We start from the raw sequence: 12,443 nt of genomic DNA on the forward strand, positions 1-12,443 counted from the left end.
CATGTGGCCTACTTTTAGGAGGGCAAACTCAGCACTGCTACAGTGGCAATATATATGATTCGTATGATGACAAATTCATTCAAGTCTACTGCAGTATACTACAGAGTGATACATGTTGTATGTTGTGCTGGCACTAGTCATCTTGTGCTTTTGGCCAGCATGTGTCTCTATCTAACCAATCCACAATCTTCATATCTCGTGTCTGGTGACTCACTCTTTTGAACCAATTGGTATCAGAAGTGCAAGGAGGCCATTGAAGTGTCCCATCGGGACAGCACGATGGACTTGTGGAGACATGCTCAGTACAGCAGTGACCTCGAAAAGACAAGAGGCCAGAGCCTGACAACCACATGGCCATGCCCGGATGCAACTCCCAATCTGGCTACCTCCACATTTCCTACAATATCATAAGGACAAATGGAAATTGTAGATGAATTGCAAAGCCTTGCCCTTATCATAACTCAAATTCAACTGCATCAAAAATAGTAATTCCACGCCCCTTTTTGCTGGGTGAGGGAAATGAACCAATGCTGCCCAAACGCTCAGTCTTAACGCAAATATGCCTCGCTTGCGATACGGTTTTGGAAACAATTGGAATTTAACTTTCATATGAGCGGAAATAATGGTGAATGAAATGGTCCAATCGAAATGCAATCGCAAGGTGATGTGTCGTAACAAATTATATGTATTAACCCTAGATGCCTGACAGGGGGCGCTGTTTTCAAGCCAACATGCAGCGCAGCCATTTTGGTAGCTATAGAATAGTGTTAATTTTGGCACTGTTTTTTAGATTTTGTCTTATTCATTTTGACTAAAATATCATTCATTCTTAGTCACATTTGTCATTTGAATAATGATTTAGTCATTTGCATCAACTAAATGCCCTTTCATTTTATTCACATTACATTTGTATTCCCTCATTAAACTATAGTAAACATAATTCACTGACTTCCATGTGCACAAACATACATGACCTTGTTTTACCAACATATTAACTATAATTCCTATAATAACATATCCTATTCTCTTCCCAACAGCAGAAATATGACAAACACTAGCTATGTTTCCATCCAATTGGCAACAGATTTTCATGCAAATATTCTAAAATATCAGTATTTTCCTACCAGAGATGTGTTTCCATCAAATTGACTTGTTGAGGATAAGTCTGTGCGTGATGACGTAGTGCACATAAAAAATAACTTTTGCAGTTGAGTTCCCATGTATTGAATACAAAATAGAAGTTAAATGGGTTTCCATCGGATTCTCAACTCTACTGATGGTTTTGTCAACAACAAAAAAATTGCGTTATATAGCAAATGGGTCCACTCTGGTATTGGCACGTGCGCTTTAGGCAAAAACTTCAGATACAGTGAGGTAATAGTTTACATAACGAGATTAATATGGACAAAACAGCTAGATTAATTGAATTTGTCAAACGGCAACCAAGCATCAATCATCATGTCACCAGAATAATACCTTCGATATTTATTGGAAAGGTGCATCAAACTCATCAAGTTGCTTGCACTTTCACCGCCCTGTTCATCTGCCTAATAAACCGCATGCTTTCCCGAGTCGTAGCGGGAGGACCACACAACACGTCATCGCGTGACTCCAAGTTAACTTCGATATGATGGTTATTATATCGATATTTGTGCAAAAGTGCTTCCAAATGTGTCGCATAATTAGTTTTACCATCACAAAAAAGATCCCACCATGTCTAGCTGTTTTGTTTTGTCGACATTTGGAAAGTTTAATGACAAATTTGCTGTTTTCCATCAGGCATGAAGTGAATAAAAAAATATATATATGTACTTTACTCACATAAAAATGTTGGATTGAAACATGGCCAGGATTATCTGGCCATGTATATTATCTACCTCACTTGCTTTGGCAATGTTAACACATGTTTCCCATGCCAATAAAGCCCCTTGAATTGAGAGAGAGAAGAGAGAGAGACATGACATATATTAAAAAAAATATTGACAGCTGTGATGGAAACAGGAAGTCTCGGTACAATTTTATAAATGCCAACAGATCATTTGTACATTCGACATGGCTGAATCTTGTGTTGGTAAAATTAATTATGCGAGAAATGGCGGTGGAAACGCATTTATGCGCAAATATTGATATAATAACCATCATATGGAAGTAAACTTGGAGTCAAACATGATATGGTGTGGTCCTCACACTGTTACTCGGGAAACCATGCAGTTTATTAGGCTACAGATGACAAGTTATGATGGACTTCACAGGGTGGAGAAAGTGCAAAGAGGTAAGCTCGATGTTCCTTTTCAAATAAATATCGAATATCTTATTCTGGTGACATGATGATTGATGCTTGACTGCTGTTTGACAAATGCAAATATTATCATGTAGACTATCTTACCCTCACAGCCTACCCGCACTGTATATGGTGTTGGCTAGAGCGCAGGTGCCAAAACCAGAATGGGCACATTTGCTATTTAACACAACAGTTTTTGTGACAAAACTATCAGTAGTGTTGAAAATGGGATGGAAACACATTGAACTTTAGATTTGCATTTGGTACATGAAAACGGAAAAGTACATTTTGTGTGCATCATGTCATCACGCACTGCCTTTGATCTGTAACAAGTCCGTTTGGTGGAAACACCACTGGTGGGAAAATGCATATATTGTCTTTATGCTGATTTTAGAATATTCACATGAAAACGTCAATGACTGTTTCGCCCAGTGATGTAGTCGAATCTCTGTACCTCGAGTCCGAATCGAGTCCCAAGTCCCCTGCGCTTGAGTCAAAGTCCAAGTCCAATGTTCGAGTAACGAGTCCCTCTGGCTGAAGTCCGAGCCCCAGTGCTCGAGTCCTGTGTGAGTCAATTAACTCAAAATAATGTTATTTACCCAGTCAGATATGGTGTTGTAGCACGAGGGATTTAATCAATAAATAGTTTGTTTTCCTTTTTATGCCACCAAATGTTTGCATATAGACTACTGTTAATGTTGGCGTAGCCACGTTCAGTTGCAAAACGTTCTCGAACGTTGCAGATAGAAAGCCATGAATAGAGCCAACATTATTCCTTATTTAAAATGGCAGAGGTATGTTTGTTCTACACAGCACATTTCTATCTGGACGTTCCACAACGTTGCTTCCTGCTGAACGCGCCCCAGATTATTAACTATAGCTAGCTAATGAGGTAACATGACTGAACAAGGTGTAGCCTTAACAAACTGACCGCAAGTTAGAATGGCCAGCGATATACTTTATGTATGTAAAATGTGGCCCTCTAATGCACGATAGAAAGAAAAAAACGTATAGCGCCGGTATTGTGGGTCATATCTTTTGAACAGTAATGGCTAACCACTGGGCACAGACATCAGTTCAACATCTAGTTTTGATTTACATTTGGTTGAGTTGTCAACTAACGTGAATTCAACGAGAAATCAACAAAAATGTCACCATGTCATTGAATATAGGTTAAAAGTTGGGTGGAAAAAAATGACACAATTCCCTTAAACTATTCCCTTAAATGGATGACGTTTGCTAATCCAATCAGTACTCCACGTTGATTCAACGTAAACATATGTATTTTGGGGGTTGAAATGATGTGGAAACAAAGCTGATTCAACCAGTTTTTGCCCAGTAGTTGTCTCGGAGGAAAAGAGGGAGAATACTACTTTGGCTACAGAACCTGGCTATGAAAAGTGTATCTAACCAACCTGGTCTCAACCTGCACAGAAATCCATTTACTATGATATGTTACGTTTCATATGGTATGTATTAATTTGTGGATATTCATCACCCATTTCGTCTGACGTGTTACGAATTACAATTTGTATAATATATTGAACAAAAACATGCAACAATTTAATTGATTTTACTGAGTAACAATTCATGAGGAAATCAGTCAATTGAAATAAATAAATTAGGCCCTAATCTATGGATTTCACATGACTAGGAATACAGATATGCAAAATAGGCCTCACAATGGGCCTCAGGACCTCATCACGGTGTATTTGTGCATTCAAATTGCCATAGATAAAATGCAATTGTGTTCGTTGTCCATAGCTTATGCCTGCCCATACCATAACCCGACCGCCACTAAGGGGCATTCTGTTCACAACATTGACATCAGCAAACTGCTCGCCTACACAACGCCATACACATGGTCTGAGGTTGTGAGGCCAGTTGGATGTACTGCCAAATTCTCTAAAACGACTTTGGAAGAGGCTTCTAGTAGAGAAATGAACATTCAATTCTCTGGCAATGGCTCTGGAGGACATTCCTGCAGCACTCTCCCTCTAAACTTGAGACATCTGTGGCATTGTGTTGTGTGACAAAGCTGCACATTTTAGAGTGGCCTTTTAGTGTCCCCAGCACAAGGTGCACCTGTGTAATGATCATGCTGCTTAATCAGCTTCTTGATATGCCACATCTGTCAGGTGGATGGATTATCTTGGCAAAGGAGAAATGTAAAGGGATGCAAACAAATGTGTGCATAACATTTTAAAGAGCTTTTCGTGCATATGGAACATTTCTGGGATATTTTATTTGAGCTCATCAAACATGGGACCAACACTTTATATGTTGCATTAATATTTTCTTCAGTATAATTGTGCTTATCATTGAAAAGTTCTCATTCTCTCCAAAAACTCTTGTCCATAATCTCTTCTCATTTTAGCCAACTGAAATGAAAAATGTTTTTCAGTTAGTTAGTTTTTTCTGGGTCTCCTTTGTCAATAATAGTCTTGCCAATTGCCACTTTTTCAATAGGTTTTTGACAAACATTTTAATGTGGCTGTTTGTGTGTTCACACGTGGCAAGAATTTTGTACATTCACTCTGCCAAAAGAGTGCAGAGTTACAGTCACTACCCTTCTAGATCACTTATAATCAGTCTAATCAGATCTTGTGTCTCTAAGTCTCCTAGGCTAGCTAGTGCTAACCAACCTCTTTTGCCAATTAGCTCCAGCCTGCTGGTGTGCGACTGTGGCAAAATTGGTTTGACGTTGGATAGCATATCCCTGGGGCTATATATAATGTAAATGGGACAGTATTTTCAGTTAGTTGTCTGATTAAACAGTTATTAATATTTGTATATGGATTTCTATAGTTTATAGTGGGTTTGAGGTTAAGTCATACAAATTTGGAGCTATTAACCATTTAAAATATCGTCCCATGTACAGTGCATTCGGAAAGTATTCAGGCCCCTTAACTTTTTCCACATTGTATTAGAGCCTTATTTTAAAAACTAATTGAATTGTTTTCCCCCCTCATCAATCTACACACATTTCCCCATAACGACAAAGCAACAACAGGTTTAGAAATGTTTGCAAAATCATTCAATATAAAAAAACTGAAAAATCACATTTACATAAGTCTTCAGACCCTTTACTCAGTACTTTGTTGAAGGATCTTTGGCAGCGATTACAGCCTCAAGTCTTCTTGGGTATGCTACAAGCTTGGCACACATGTATTTGGGGAGATTTTCCCATTATTTTCTGCAAATCCTCTCAAGCTCTGTCAGGTTGGATGAGTAGCATTGCTGCACAGCTATTTTCAGGTCTCTCCAGAGATGTCAGATCGGGTTCAAGTCCGGGCTCTGGCTGGGCCACTCAAGGACATTGAGACTTGTCCCGAAACCACTTCTACGTTGTCTTGGCTGTGCGCGTATGTTCGTTGTCTTATTGGAAGGTGAACCTTCACACCAGTCTTGAGAGCTCTGGAGCAGGTTTTCATCAAAGATCTCTCTACTTTGCTCCGTTCATCTGCCAATCCTGACTAGTCCCTCAGTCCCTGCCGCTGAAAAACATTCCCACAGCACGATGCTGCCACCACCATGCATCTTCAAGAGGCCTGTCATGTGCCTTTTACTGAAGAGTGGCTTCCGTCTGGCCACTATCATAAAGGCCTGATTGGTGGAGTGCTGCAGAGATGGTTGTCCTTCTGGAAGGTTCTCCCATCTCCAGATAGGAACTCTAGAGCTCTATCAGAGTGACCATCGGCTTCTTGGTAACCTCCCTGAACACGACCCTTCTCCCCCGATCGCTCAGGTTGGCCGGGCAGCCAGCTCTTGGAAGAGTCTTGGTGGTTCCAAACTTCTTCCATTTAAGAATCATGGAGGCCACTGTGTTCTTGAGGACCTTCAATGCTGCCGAAATGTTTTGGTACCCTTCCCCAGATCTGTGCCTCGACACAATCCTGTCTCGGAGCTCTATGGACAATTCCTTCAACCTCATGGCTTGGTTTTTGCTCTGACCATATACTGTCAACTGTGGGACCTTACATAGACAGGTGTGTGCCTTTACAAATCATGTCCAATCAATTGAATTTACCAATGGTGGACTCCAATCAAGTTGAAGAAGCATCTCAAGGATGATCAATGGAAAAAAGATGCACCTGAGCTCAGTTTCGAGTCTCACAGCAAAGGTTCTGAAAACGTACGTAAATAAGGTATTTCTGTTTTTTTGCTCTGTAATTATGAGGTATTGTGCATAGATTGATGAGGGGAAAATGTGCTTCATCAATTTTAGAATAAGGCTGTAATGTAACAAAATGTGGAAAAACTCAAGGGGTCTGAATACTTTCCGAATGCACTGTACATTGTGTAATTTACTGATGATCCTAACTATACCCCATAGGGCTATCTTATAGAAGGCCACAGTATGACTCATAAAATTCATAGAACCTAGCGGTCAAACAAGGAAATGGTTCCAAGCATTTTTCCACTATGCGTTTTTCCTATAGAGGATTTTTTTTAAACACTTAAAATAAGCGCTGTGTTTCGTGTAGGCTTACACTGGCGTGACGTTTTGATAACCACGCACATCTCTGTAAACAGTTTCGTCGTCATTATCCTTGGCACTGGCACCATAATGTAAAAATACGTATAGTAAAATTAATCAGAGAAGGTGATGGTTGATAGACGAAATGAGATAGACGAAATGGCTTCAGGTCAGTGTTGCGCGACTGGGAAAAGGCTACAGAAACAAGTGGGAACGACAGGAACTTCTGTTTCGAACGTGTGGAATGGAATAGGAAAAATAGGAAATATGGAAATGGAATAGGAAAAATAGGAAATATGGAAATGGAATAGGAAAAATAAAAAGGTGTCGAAGAGAGTGAGGAAAGAAGAGTTCAAAATTGAGGACAATTGAGATATAAAGGGAGATGGGGTGTCGAAGAAAACTGTAGAAAAGAGTAAGAAGTACGCCAGACTGACTTCTGGAAGGGAAATGGAAGTGAACGAGGACGATTTGTACGAGGACGGTGAGTAAGGAGTTGGGTGCAGTTGAATCAGTGAGGGTAACTCGTAGTGGCCTTGTGATATTTGTTTGTGTTTCCTCTGACCAGAGGGATCGGGCGCTCTCTGTCACGCGACTTGGCTCAAGATCTGTTTCTTGCTTTGCTCTTCGGAACAGGGCGCCATTGAAAGGAGTGATCTCTTTGGTAGCATGGAGTGTGCAGATAGGTGTTACAGGTGCCATGTTTATGGCCATGTTGCAGCAGTGTGTAACAGGGAGATTCCAAGATTTGGGAAGTGTGCATGGGACAGAGGAGTGTGTGTGTGTGTGTGTGTGTGTGTGTGTGTGTGTGTGTGTGTGTGTGTGTCTCAACTGTAGGGGTGCCCATGTTGATAGGAATCGGAAGTGTCCGGTGTAAGAGACGCATTTTGAGTTGGCCAGAGTCAGAGAGAAGGTTTCGTATGCTGAGGCGGTGAGTAGAGGAGGGTGGGTCAAGGATGAGGGATCCTGAGCGTAATGCTCCTTTAATCCATTATGGGTCTAGGGAATCAGCGGAGGATGGAGAGTTTGTCACTTATTCATTTTTTTATTCAGATTTCAATTTTCAAAAAAAAATCTAAAATTCACACAAAAAAGGTGTCGACTGTTCGCCATCCTCCTCTCATCCAGAATCTACAATTTTCATTGTCATGGAATGCTTGGTTAAATAGCTATTGACAAGAGAACCCCAATATATCCAATATAAAACTAAACTTTACCTTGGTGCCTGTAACCGAACCATACACAGTTGAAGTCGGAAGTTTACATACACTTAGGTTGGAGTCATTAAAACTTGTTTTTCAACCACTCCACAAATTTCTTGTTAACAAACTATAGTTTTGGCAAGTCAGTTAGGACATCTACTTTGTGCATGACACAAGTAATTTTTCCAACAATTGTTTACTAACAGATAATTTTTTTACTTATAATTCACTGTATCACAATTCCGGTGTTTACATGCACCAAGTTGACTGTGCCTCTAAACAGCTTGGAATATTCCTGAAAATGATGTCATGGCTTTAGAAGCTTCTGATAGACTAATTGACATAATTCGAGTCAATTGGAGGTGTACATGTGGATGTATTTCAAGGCCTACCTTCAAACTCAGTGCCTCTTTGCTTGACATCATGGGAAAATCAAAAGAAATCAACCAAGACCTCAGAAACAAAATTGTAGACCTCCACAAGTCTGGTTATTCCTTTGGAGCAATTTCCAAATGTCTGAAGGTGCCAAGTTCATCTGTACAAACAATTGTACGCAAGTATAAACACCATGGGACCACGCAGCTGTCATACCGCTCAGGAAGGAGCGGTTCTGTTTCCTAGATATGAACGTTCTTTGGTGCGAAAAGTCCAAATCTATCCCAGAACAACAGCAAAAGACCTTGTGAAGATGCTGTAGGAAACAGGTACAAAAGTATCTATATCCACAGTGAAACGAGTCCTATATCGACATAACCTTAAAGGCCGCTCAGCAAGGAAGAAGCCACTGCTCCAAAACCGCCATAAAAAAGCCAGAATACGGTTTGCAACTGCACATGGGGACAAAGATTGTACTTTTTGGAGAAATGCCCTCTGGTCTGATGAAACAAAATAGAACTGTTTGGCCATAATGACCATCGTTATGTTTGTAGGAAAAAGGGGCAGGCTTGCAAGCTGAAGAACACCATCCCAACCGTGAAGCACGGGGGTGGCAGCATCATGTTGTGGGGGTGATTTGCTGCAGGAGGGACTGGTGCACTTCACAAAATAGATGGCATAATGAGGGAGGGAAATGATGTGGATATATTGAAGCAACATCTCACGACATCAGTCAGGAAGTTAAAGCTTGGTTATAAATAGGTCTTCCAAATGGACAATGACCCCAAGCATACTTCCAAAGTTGTGGCAAAATGGCTTAAAGACAACAAAGGCAAGGTATTGGAGTGGCCATCACAAAGCCCTGTCCTAAATCTTATAAAACATTTGTGGGCAGAACTGAATAAGCGTGTGCGAGCAAGGAGGCCTACAAACCTGACTCAGTTACACCAGCTCTGTCAGGAGGAATGGGCCACAAGTCACCCAACTTATTGTGGGAAGCTTGCGGAAAGCTACCCGAAACATTTGAGCCAAGTTAAACAATTGAAAGGCAATGCTACTAAATACTAATTGAGTGTATGTATACTTCTGACCCACTGGGAATGTGATGAAATAAATAAAACCTGAAATAAGTTCTCTCTACTATTATTCTGACATTTCACATTCTTAAAATAAAGTGGTGATCCTAACTCACCTAAAACAGGGGATTTTTACTAGGATTAAATGTCTCAAATTTCGAGGAGCTGAAGAACAAACCTCACAGACAACCAGTACAGTAAGTTTAAATGTAATTTTATTAGACATTCTGGCATATAAGGAACATTTACACGATTAATTGTGCATTACAGCCTGATTAATCCGACTCACTCCAAACGTGGTCGGCTGAGTTTTGAAATTTGGCGCACCATAGTCAATTAGATAACCATAAACTTTTTAGTTGCCCAATATAATGACCTCTGCACTCCTTTTTAAAGAGGCTTTCCTTTCAAAATATAAGGTCTATAGAAGTTATACTATCTTTGTGAAGGTCCTAAGAAATGTGATTGATTGCTTGCTAATAATCTCATAGACCAGACACTGCTGCCAATGCGCAAACAGGGGACAAATTGTGCTTTCAAGACAACTGGGAACCAGAAAAACAACGAGGTCAAATCGTGACGTCAGTGATACTCAGGGCGGCAGGGTAGCCTAGTGGTTAGAGCATTGGACTAGTAACCGGAAGGCTGCAAGATCAAACCCCTGAGCTGACAACATACAAATCTGTATCTTATTTGAACATGCTGGTCATTTATGAACATTTGAACATCTTGGCCATGTTCTGTTATAATCTCCACCCGGCACAGCCAGAAGAGGACTGGCCACCCCACATATGCTCTCTTTCTTTCTCTCTCTCAGAGGACCTGAGCCCTAGGACCATGCCCCAGGACTACCTGACATGATGACTCCTTGCTATCCCCAGTCCATCTGACCATGCTGCTGCTCCAGTTTCAGCTGTTCTGCCTTATTATTATACGACCATGCTGGTCATTTATGAACATTTGAACATCTTGGCCATGTTCTGTTATAATCTCCACCCGGCACAGCCAGAAGAGGACTGGCCACCCCACATATGCTCTCTTTCTTTCTCTCTCTCAGAGGACCTGAGCCCTAGGACCATGCCCCAGGACTACCTGACATGATGACTCCTTGCTATCCCCAGTCCATCTGACCATGCTGCTGCTCCAGTTTCAGCTGTTCTGCCTTATTATTATACGACCATGCTGGTCATTTATGAACATTTGAACATCTTGGCCATGTTCTGTTATAATCTCCACCCGGCACAGCCAGAAGAGGACTGGCCACCCCACATAGCCTGGTTCCTCTCTAGGTTTCTTCCTAGGTTTTGGCCTTTCTAGGGAGTTTTTCCTAGCCACCATGCTTCTACACCTGCATTGCTTGCTGTTTGGGGTTTTAGGCTGGGTTTCTGTACAGCACTTTGAGATATCAGCTGATGTACGAAGGGCTATATAAATACATTTGATTTGATTTTGATCTGTCGTTCTGCCCCTGAACAGGCAGTTAACTCACTGTTCCTAGGCCGTCATTGAAAATAACAATTTGTTCTTAACTGACTTGCCTAGTTAAATAAAGGTAAAATTAAATTCAAGGTCGGAGAAGTTTAGAGCTCTACTGCCGCAATTCACGTCATGTCGGGAAATCCTAAATACGACCGTCCTATTGGTAAAAATGCACTTGAACGCCCCTGAATTCCAACTATGAAACTTGGTTATAATCTCTGGTCCCACTGATGTGGCGCGGTTTATCTGTACTCCCGCAAAATCCTTCTAAAATATAATCCGTTAGCCACTCACAGGGTATTGGCTACCGATCCCTGTCCATGGTTCTGAAATTGCAATTTTACACGGCTGCCTATCGATGGGCTATCAGATTATGTGGTGCTAGTGCATGTAGTAGCCTACATCTTTGCTTCAATGGATACATGTTCATTTTTTGTTTGCTCGTCATTTTCTCATAAGCCTAACATGTATGTTTCAAGAAGCTATAGGCCTATGATTTCGCAAAGCTGCTATTTCTAATGCTGTCTGGCGGTAATAATGTATTAACTTGTTCGGTAATTAAAGTGGGACATTTAAAATTGCACATTGTAAAATGAATTTTCCATGCAACAGCATACTAATCAGTAACTAATATTTATATATATTTAAGCCTATAGCCTACCTTGGCGGTCCTCGCGCTCTATCGCAGCTTGGATAGAAAGTATGTGTGGTGTAAAACCAGCCTTGATGTCAAATACTATAATCAGTCCACAATCAACACAACTGATTGTTTCATTTTACAGACAATGCAGTCTAGCCTATCTATAGCTATATCCAGTATTTAGCTGGTAGACTATTTATATGACACATTTGAACTTGGACTCCACGCTGTCGGCTATCCGTCTCATCACTCGTAGACTTACCAGTGTTCACAGAAGGGGATTCGATCTCTGTCACTATTCTCGAGGGGAGGAAGAGGAGCAAAGCCACTGTCATTACGGGGCCCGGGCAGTGAGGTCTCTGTCGGGACTGGGAGGCTGCTAGTACTAGTTTCTACATAAGTAGGCCTACTCGTTTCCACCTGCCATGGTGTTTCGTTAGTCGAAGGAGGTGGTAGCTTTGTTTATCCATTTTGAACAACACACTCACTCTCCATCCCAGTCCGACCTGATTCACCTAACTTTTTTGAACGTGATAGCCAATTAGGTGAGGAAGCTGAAGAGGGCTGCCGCCGGCCCCTCTGAGAAATATTGTCTGTCTGACTCATCTACTACCGTGTAGATTGGACAACAAACACTTCGCTTGCTACACGTGGAAATGAAAAAGGAAGGTTACTGTCAACATTAAAAATGTTTTTGACGTAGGCTAGGTGTGAGATGACAGGCGCCTGCATTATGGCCGTGGTGAAAAAAGTACCCAAATGTCATACTTGAGTAAAACTAAAACTAACGATACCTTAATAGAAAATGACTCAAGTAAAAGCAAAAGTCACCCAGTAAAATCCAACTTGAGTAAAAGTCCAGTACTTGGTTTTAAATATACTTACGTATCAAAAGTAAATGTAATTGCTA

This window comes from Oncorhynchus tshawytscha, linkage group LG30, assembly GCF_018296145.1.
Source record: "Oncorhynchus tshawytscha isolate Ot180627B linkage group LG30, Otsh_v2.0, whole genome shotgun sequence".
NCBI classification, from domain to species: domain Eukaryota; kingdom Metazoa; phylum Chordata; class Actinopteri; order Salmoniformes; family Salmonidae; genus Oncorhynchus; species Oncorhynchus tshawytscha.